Source organism: Pinus tabuliformis, chromosome X (genome assembly GCF_031772625.1).
Source record: "Pinus tabuliformis cultivar Carrire ecotype Pingquan chromosome X, CPIR1, whole genome shotgun sequence".
Lineage (NCBI taxonomy): Eukaryota > Viridiplantae > Streptophyta > Pinopsida > Pinales > Pinaceae > Pinus > Pinus tabuliformis.
Window position 1 is genome coordinate 1,734,420,972 of NC_142308.1, and position 7,938 is coordinate 1,734,428,909.

Below are 7,938 nucleotides of genomic sequence, written 5' to 3' on the forward strand. Positions count from 1 at the left end.
CCAGTCATATTCAAGGGTTGTGACTTATGAGGTTTCATAGTCACACCACTGGTAAGTTGCATCTCTACTTATCTTCAATGAGGCAAAAAAATATGACCTCGCGACCTATGTGGGAGTGCGAATTACTGAAGGTCGCATGGTTGTAATTGATGCCTAGTCACAATTCCAGGAAAATTGCTTGAGGGATTGTAATGTGACCGAGCAACTTAGTCGAAAGTGCGACCCCCCTGGAGGTCACCAGGTTGCAATGCAACACAAGTCGCATCTCCTAGAAATTTTGGCCTCAGATGATTGAGATTTCTTGCCATTAGATTTAGGGGAAATATCGAAAAAGCTTAACTTCCAAATTCCTTTGACATGGAGCTCAAGAACTTGGATGAGGAGCAAGAATTATCCATGCCTCGTTTCATGGAGACCTGTTCCTTCTAAAGATTGTTCAATCTCATCTGCATCCATGCAATTTCAAGCTTCAACTCCCTGTTTTCGTGCCTCAACGATGCATATTTATCGCGTGGGGGCATGGCCACACTAGGCACCCTACTGCTTATTCTCTAATATGCGTAGGCCATTGTGGTTTCTATAGGATCTGTAAAGTTCCCATCAGTGCAATGCAGAGGTGCAATTGTTCGAAGTAGAGGACTTGGACAATCAGCTAGATGAGGAGGTGGTCATTTTGTGTTGCGTGTGAGCATGCTTCTAGGAAAGATTCTAGCAATCGATGATCTTGCAAAGCTTCCTGCGTTCCCTGTTTTTCAATCCAAGATGGTCCTTCAAGCAGATATCAATAGATATATATAACCCATCATCCATTGGGCGTGCATACTCTGGCATCAAGTCAATAATGGCTATGAATTTAAGAAGCTTAAGACTTGTATCTGGTGTTATTTTTGCCAGGTAGTTATCAAACAGCTTGGAAACTTTGATGATGGCAGCTTGAGAAGGAGAACCAGCCAAGCCATCAGACTTGTATCCACCCAAGTTTGAATCCACCGCGTTCTGATTCTCATCCTACTGTAAAAAAAATCCCTAATACTCTATGAACAACATCCACATCGAACAGAGTATCGACGTTGTGCAAGAAGGAAGGGGTAAGCAGATCATCAAGGTAGGGACATTCGAGTTAACGCCAAATTATTTTCTCTAGGTCTAGCCTGCAAGTAATGGTGGTGTTGAGCATCATAGCAATACGAAGCAGGATGAAGAGAAAGGTGATGGGTATGGAATTTTTCTTTGTAGGCAAGAGGCTCACAATAGTCTCCACTATAATTCTCTATTCATGTTGCAAAAGGCAACAGCAGGGCTTGGCAACTTTGTTCAAGAAGAGGCATCCCATTTCTTGGCAAGCCCTTTCAGGGCCTATTCAGCATAATGCATGAGCAATGTCCTGATGCTCTCATGCCTTACGCCTCTGGATTTCATGGCCAATATTAATTTCTAATACATTTATATGCCAAGAACCGACAAATATTCGATCCACCAATCTCCGCTTAAAAAGTTCTATTGAAAATTCTTGCTCTCCAGCCTGCCAGAGTTGTTGTAATCCAGATGTAACATGCTCGATGCCATATGTTCCCTACAGGCCTTTGAAGCAATTGCATCAACACATTTTATGAAAATTTTCAGTTCCTCTGTAAGGGGGAGTAGATTCTTGCAACTGTGTATATCTTCTATAGATTTTTCAAGGCCTTCAGCCACAACTTCGTTAAGGTAGGCTTTTGTGTGAGCCATTAGGTTTTCTTATGCATAGTCTTTAATCATTTCAAGATATTGGGCAGCACAGTGAAGATGGGCCATATTTGATGAGGTGATTTCAAAGTTGATTCCATAACAAAACTTTGTTGCTAATTCAAAAGTGTGTGCTCCATCGGGTAAGTCAGGGAAATCCATGTTTAAAGTATCCTAGTCTCTTGCCTCTGCTACCAGCTTTTGGGCCTGCCTTCTTCGTGATACCAATAGAAACTTGTGCAATGCAAGGCAACCACCATTGACATCTATAATAATGTTACTTGGAACATCTGAAAAAATCATATGTCCACTTTTTTATGTTGTTCCTTTGGTGTGATTGGCCGATTCCTAGAGCTTGTATGGAACTATCTTTCCAACCCGCAACTTATGTTAGAAACCCTTCAAGGCCACATTTAACATTAATTTTCGGCAACCGGTTGTTGTTTGGTCAATTTAGTGTGCTAAATTTCTCTGCATAAATTATCAATCTGGGTATCGTAAACTGATGAAGTGTAGTGCACTGTTTGTGCTAGATAACCCTTCTTACTTCATTGTTTTTGTGTTTTATGTTGTTTTGGGGGGTTTTTGGTCTTTTAATACCTAATGATTTACAATGTAATTATCAAAAACTTAAATCTAATTCTTGTAAGGACCACTCAAAATCTAAAATGAAAATAGAGCTTTTAAGAAAGAAACGAAAACAAAGCTGAGAAAGACTTGGAAGCAAAGCTTAAGCAAGAAATGAAAACAAAGTTTCTATTCCTATGTTACCATTATTTCCAAATCATAAATTAAGAACTGAAAGTGAAATTTGCAACTGATGCCTAACTAATTACAAAAATAAAACTAAATGAAATACTTAGTTACTCTGCCTCTCAATTTTGGTAGAAAGTCTCCTGGGGATGACATTTGAGGAATTATGTGCTTCATTAATCTAACATAAAGCAAATACGGAGATGCAGCAAAGACTCATTGGATAAATGAAATGCTCAACCAATTAGTTTAGGATAAATTATCAACTTGAAGGGTTTTTTAGAGACATTCATTAACACCATGAGTTAGTAAACTTAAAAATAAAATGGCAAAGACAGTAAATGGCACTGATCAGTCTAATTGAGAATTTAAAGACTAGTAAAACAGTGAATGAAGAAAACTAGATTACATTACTGAACTTCATCTTCTAACTACTGATAAAAACTAGAAAGAGATCAAGCAAATGGAAGCTACTCTAAATTATGAACATTGTTAATAAGAAAATGATGGAAACTGCATTACAGACATTGTTAGCAAGAAAATGATTATAAACACTGTGAAAGAAAATGATGAATTTACAGTTAACAAGAAGAAGAAAAATAACATGAAATGAAACCTTTTCAGTGCAGGGGCCCTCTGCAACTGATTAGGCTACGCTTGCTCAATCAACTCCAAGGAAACTCCTTCAGATTCTCATAAAACATGTGGTCTTCATATTAACAACAGGGACACAAAATGCCCAGAAATTACAGAGTTCAGAATTTGATTTCACAATAAAACTATCACTATCACTACTAACTTCCTCGGTTCTTTACACAAGTATTTATAAGAAAATCATACAACTGTTTGTGGAGAAAAATATGCTACAGTCAAAACACGTAGAAGACAGGTACATGGAATTTCTTCCTCGGCTGCTGGAGACATAAATCCAAGATGGTGGCTGTTGGATTCAGTTGCACAGGTGGTTGTTGGAGTCCATAGGTTCAGGTAGTTGTTTCGGATAACGCTTCCCATTACTGTGAAACGTGTTAGTTAACCACAAAAAGAGTCCTATTACATTCGGTCTTTGCGTTTGACTTCTCCATTAATCATAGTCTTATACCAACTTCCTTGTCGACCTGGGCTAGGTGAATAGGACAGGGTCCATGTCATGATGATTTCCAAGCTTCCCATGTAGTTAGTTTCTCCTTCTGACACCTAGAACCTGTTAAAGCATGAAGGTAGCTACGGAACAACCAATTAGCTGCAGAATAGGCTGCGTTCTGTAGCTAATATACAAAAATTTATTCAAATAACAAAACATAAAAGCATAATATGTAAATCACTAAATGTCCTCCTTAAGATAGTATATACTGGTCATTGGTGATGAGAATGCATCTTTCTCATGGAAAAACAAGGAAAAAGAATGAAAAGGGTTGCTATGGAAAGAGTAATTTTGAGGCTCAACATACCCCCACTGCAAAATCATTGCATGTCCCCATGCAATATTGCCAAAACTGTGAACTTTTTCCTTTATTGCATCTGCTCAGATACCTCTGCCAATACATCTAACTTTCTTCTCTTACTTTTCTTTGAAGTAACAGCCATCCTTGGTCTCTTCATGATAAGTTTGTACTTCAGGTTTATCACCATTTTATTCAAGTTTCTGTTCTTTCTCTTCAACTTCCTATTTTTCTTGTACCATAGGCCCAAGTGCAGTATGGTATTGTCATGTATGACCTTATCCAATTTTCTTTGTTCCTTTAAGGCTTCACTTTCTTTCTTAATATGTCTGTTCAATATCTCTAACTCATAGATTTCCTGTTTGAGTGTGTCAGTCAAAGGTTCTTGTGGATTGATAGGTTGTTCTGGATTAGATGAGGAACCTATATCCTTTGAGGCATTTTTCTTTTCTAGTGATTCTATGTAATCATAAATTTGTTGTTGAATTGGATCTATGCCTGGCGATCCTCTACTAGGGTTGCCTTCAAAATAATGTCTAAGAGAGTTTTGAGGACTGTATGTAAGTGGAATATTTTCAGGAGATGATTCTGGGGTTTCTCCTTCCAAGTTGATGAACTCTATTTCCTTCGATGGCACCTTCTTTACCATTCCTTTGAGCCTGGAGCTTCTTATAAGGGGTTTTATGTTCTCCTCCTTTACACCCTTTTTCTCTTTTCCTAACTTTTCCTTTCCCTTGATTTTTTTCTTAATCTTTGTCAATTTTTCAGAGATCAGTTGTTCATCATCTAGTTGTAATGGAGATTCAGGTGCGTTCTCAGTAATTCCACCAGCTCCCTATTTTATCTTCTTCCTCTGCTTGATTTGCTTTCTAATCTCTATTAATTTTTCATAGATTGGTTCTTCTTCATCATTTTTTTGTGTTAGAGGTTCAGGGTTGCCTTGAATGGTAAGATTGGTCTGCCTTCTCCTACTCTTTCTGACACTATATTTTCTAGGAGATCCTAGTGTCTCTTGGAAATGGTTTCTTATTAGAAAGTTTTCCTAGGTGTCCCCTATTTTCTTTAGATGATATTCAATCAAGATTTTGACCAATCTATGGTGGTACATGGTTGTTTCCTGAGATTCAATTTTCTTTTGTACATTTGAAGCCATTCTTCTTAGACTATTTAGGAGGAAGAAAGGGAGGTTAATGTCCCCATTGTCTAAAACGTTAATCAATAAATGTATATGATAAACATACATACATCCAAATCTTCCCTCATAGGTAATAAATTTTTGCAATATCAAAAGCATTCTTCTCCATTTATTTTTGAGTGTTGAAATAGGGATTCCTTTCCTAAACACAGTGACATCCATACCTGGGTTTTTGAGGAATACCTTCCTGTTGGCATTATGATTCAGGTGTTGTCCTTGATGGCAAACCCTTTCAGGTGATAAATCAAGAAGGACGCAGGAAATATGTTCAGCAAGTGCGTCCCCGCAGGTATACTATACAGAACCCGCGTCTAGGGACGCCGGCCAGCCGTTCAGGAGGTGCGTCCGCCCAGTGCACAGATTTCAAGGCAGAGAAAAGCACGTGGGGGTTTCTTGCGTGGTATCTAGCCGACGGTTTTGTGTTTCTATGGTGTCGGCTCGTGGTATTGTTCCATGTTTTGGGGAGAAGCTTTCCTATATAAAGGAAAGGAGTTCATTTGGATTAGGCATCATCTTGGTTGAATATCTTTTGGTGAGATCTAGTCCAGATCTATGAAGGCGAATCTTCTAATGGACTATGATCTCTATGGCGCATGATCAGATCTGTGGATCTGAGTGTTTGGGTTGGTTCTGAAGTCCTCATATCTTTTATATCTGAAGGGACGCAGGTTCAGTGAAGGGAAAGTGCGCCGGGACGCAGTACAGTAAAGGCTCAGGTGCGTCTCTGAGGCAAAGGACGCGGCGTGACCGTGTTATTAGGTGCGTCTCTGAAGCAAAAGACGCGGCGCGATAGTGTTTCTGAGTGCGCCGGTCGCAGCAAAGCATAGAGGAACAGTGCGTCGGCACGCAGAACAGTGGAAGGTAGACTGCGTCCAGTCGCAGGTCACAGAAAGAAAATATGCGTCCCTGTCTTAAGATGATCTGTTGACTGTATATTTCTGTTCATAAGGTGTTCTGGGTTATTTCTATAATTACTGATCTGATATCTGTAGTGGACTGTATCTGTTGTATACTTGTTGATCATTTGATTCTTCATGAAAAGAAGTAGGGGGTTGTAGCTCCCTTCCAGGAGAGACTGGAAAACGAGAGAGAGTTGTAGCTCTCTGCAGGTTGCAGCCTGCGTGCTGGTAAAGGACTGCACCAGTACAAAATCATTGTAAAAAGAATTTCTTGAAAGAAGATAGAGACATATTGCAGCAGGTGGTTTTCTCCCGCATTGGGTTTCCACCTTACATCTTGTGTTCTTTGGTGTGACTGTCTATTTTCTTTATTCATGCTCATTATTTTATGGTACTGATATGCAAGAATAATTCAAAAGATCAAATAAGGAAGATTTGGTAAATTGCTTGATAATACTGATTCACCCCCCCTCTCAGTATTATTTCCAACAATTGGTATCAGAGCAGGTCCTTCAGAAAAGCTTGATCGCTTGAAGGTAGATCGTTCATCATGAGCAACTACGAGAGAGAAGCATCAATCAGGCCACCAGTTTTTGATGGGACAAACTTCAATTATTGGAAGGTAAGAGTTACTGCATATCTTCAATCTCTTGGTACTGAAGTTTGGGACATTGTAGAAACAGGCTATGCTTTTCCTTCAGCTACTCCTACAGATCCAGCTGAGAAAAAGAAGTATGAAACAAATGCAAAAGCAGTCAGTACTCTATTAGGAAGTATATCCCAAACAGAATTCATGAAGGTAATGCACTTCAAATCAGCAAAAGAAATATGGGACAAAATGATCACAAGCTATGAAGGAGATGAACAGGTAAAACAAGCCAAACTTCAAACTCTCAGAATTCAATATGAGACTCTCAAGATGTATAATGATGAAAGTGTGGCTAATTATTTTCTTCGGGTAGATGAGATTGTAAATTGTATGAAAAATTTGGGTGAAGAAGTAAAGGAGTCTCTAGTAGTTCAAAAGATTCTAAGATCATTATCCCCCAAGTTTGAATCCAAAGTATCTGCAATAGAAGAAAAAGAAAATCTCCGTGTTCTTACTATGTCTCAGCTACATGGAATTCTAACTGCTTATGAAATGAGAAAGGGAGGACCATCAGACAGAAGGGAGGCTGCTTTTAAAGCATCAGGCAAAGAAGATTACTATGAAGCAAGCCATGATCCAGAAGAAGAGGAAGAAGAATCAAATTTTGTCAGAAATTTTCAAAGAGGTTCTGGAAGGTTCAGAGGTAAGCTACCTTTCAAATGCTTTGCTTGTGGAAGAGTAGGTCATTATGCTGCAAAATGCTCTTATAAGGATAAAGGAAAGGAACCAGTTAGATGGAACAAGAAACAAAGCGCAAATAAGAAAAGCTACTACACCCATGAAGATAGTGATGGCTTATCAAACAGTGATGAAGATGAACAAGGTAATAAATATAGGCTGTTAATGGCATTTGAAGATGATGATTATGAGGATGCTGTAGATGTGGATAACCTTTATGATGAAATTACTAGACTCAAGAGATGCATAGAAGAAAAGAACATGATTATTGATACTCTACAATTCCAAATTGATGAAAAGGAAAAACATCTTGAAAAATTAGAAGGTGAAATTGTTGGTCTTAGAAAAGAAATTGAGAAAACAAAAACTATTAATCTGAAGTTTGTCAAAGGATCTGAAACTTTGGATGAGATTATCAGTGTGCAGCGGTCTCCACTAAATAAGACAGGTTTGGGCTATAATGGAGAAACTTCTCAAGCATCCACTTCAAAAAGTTATCTTGATGCAGCAAGAAGAAATGAGCAAGAGCACAAGGAAGATCATCAGGTAAAGCAGGGACAAATGTCAAGCAGAAACTATCAGGGGCAATCCAGCTTA

General features: G+C 38.6%; 1 pseudogene; it reads right to left on the minus strand.

The window, feature by feature from the left end:
- Nucleotides 1–234: 234 nt before the first annotated feature.
- On the minus strand, nucleotides 235–2,028 carry LOC149146722 (BTB/POZ domain-containing protein At5g48800 pseudogene; annotated as a pseudogene).
- Nucleotides 2,029–7,938: the final 5,910 nt, after the last annotated feature.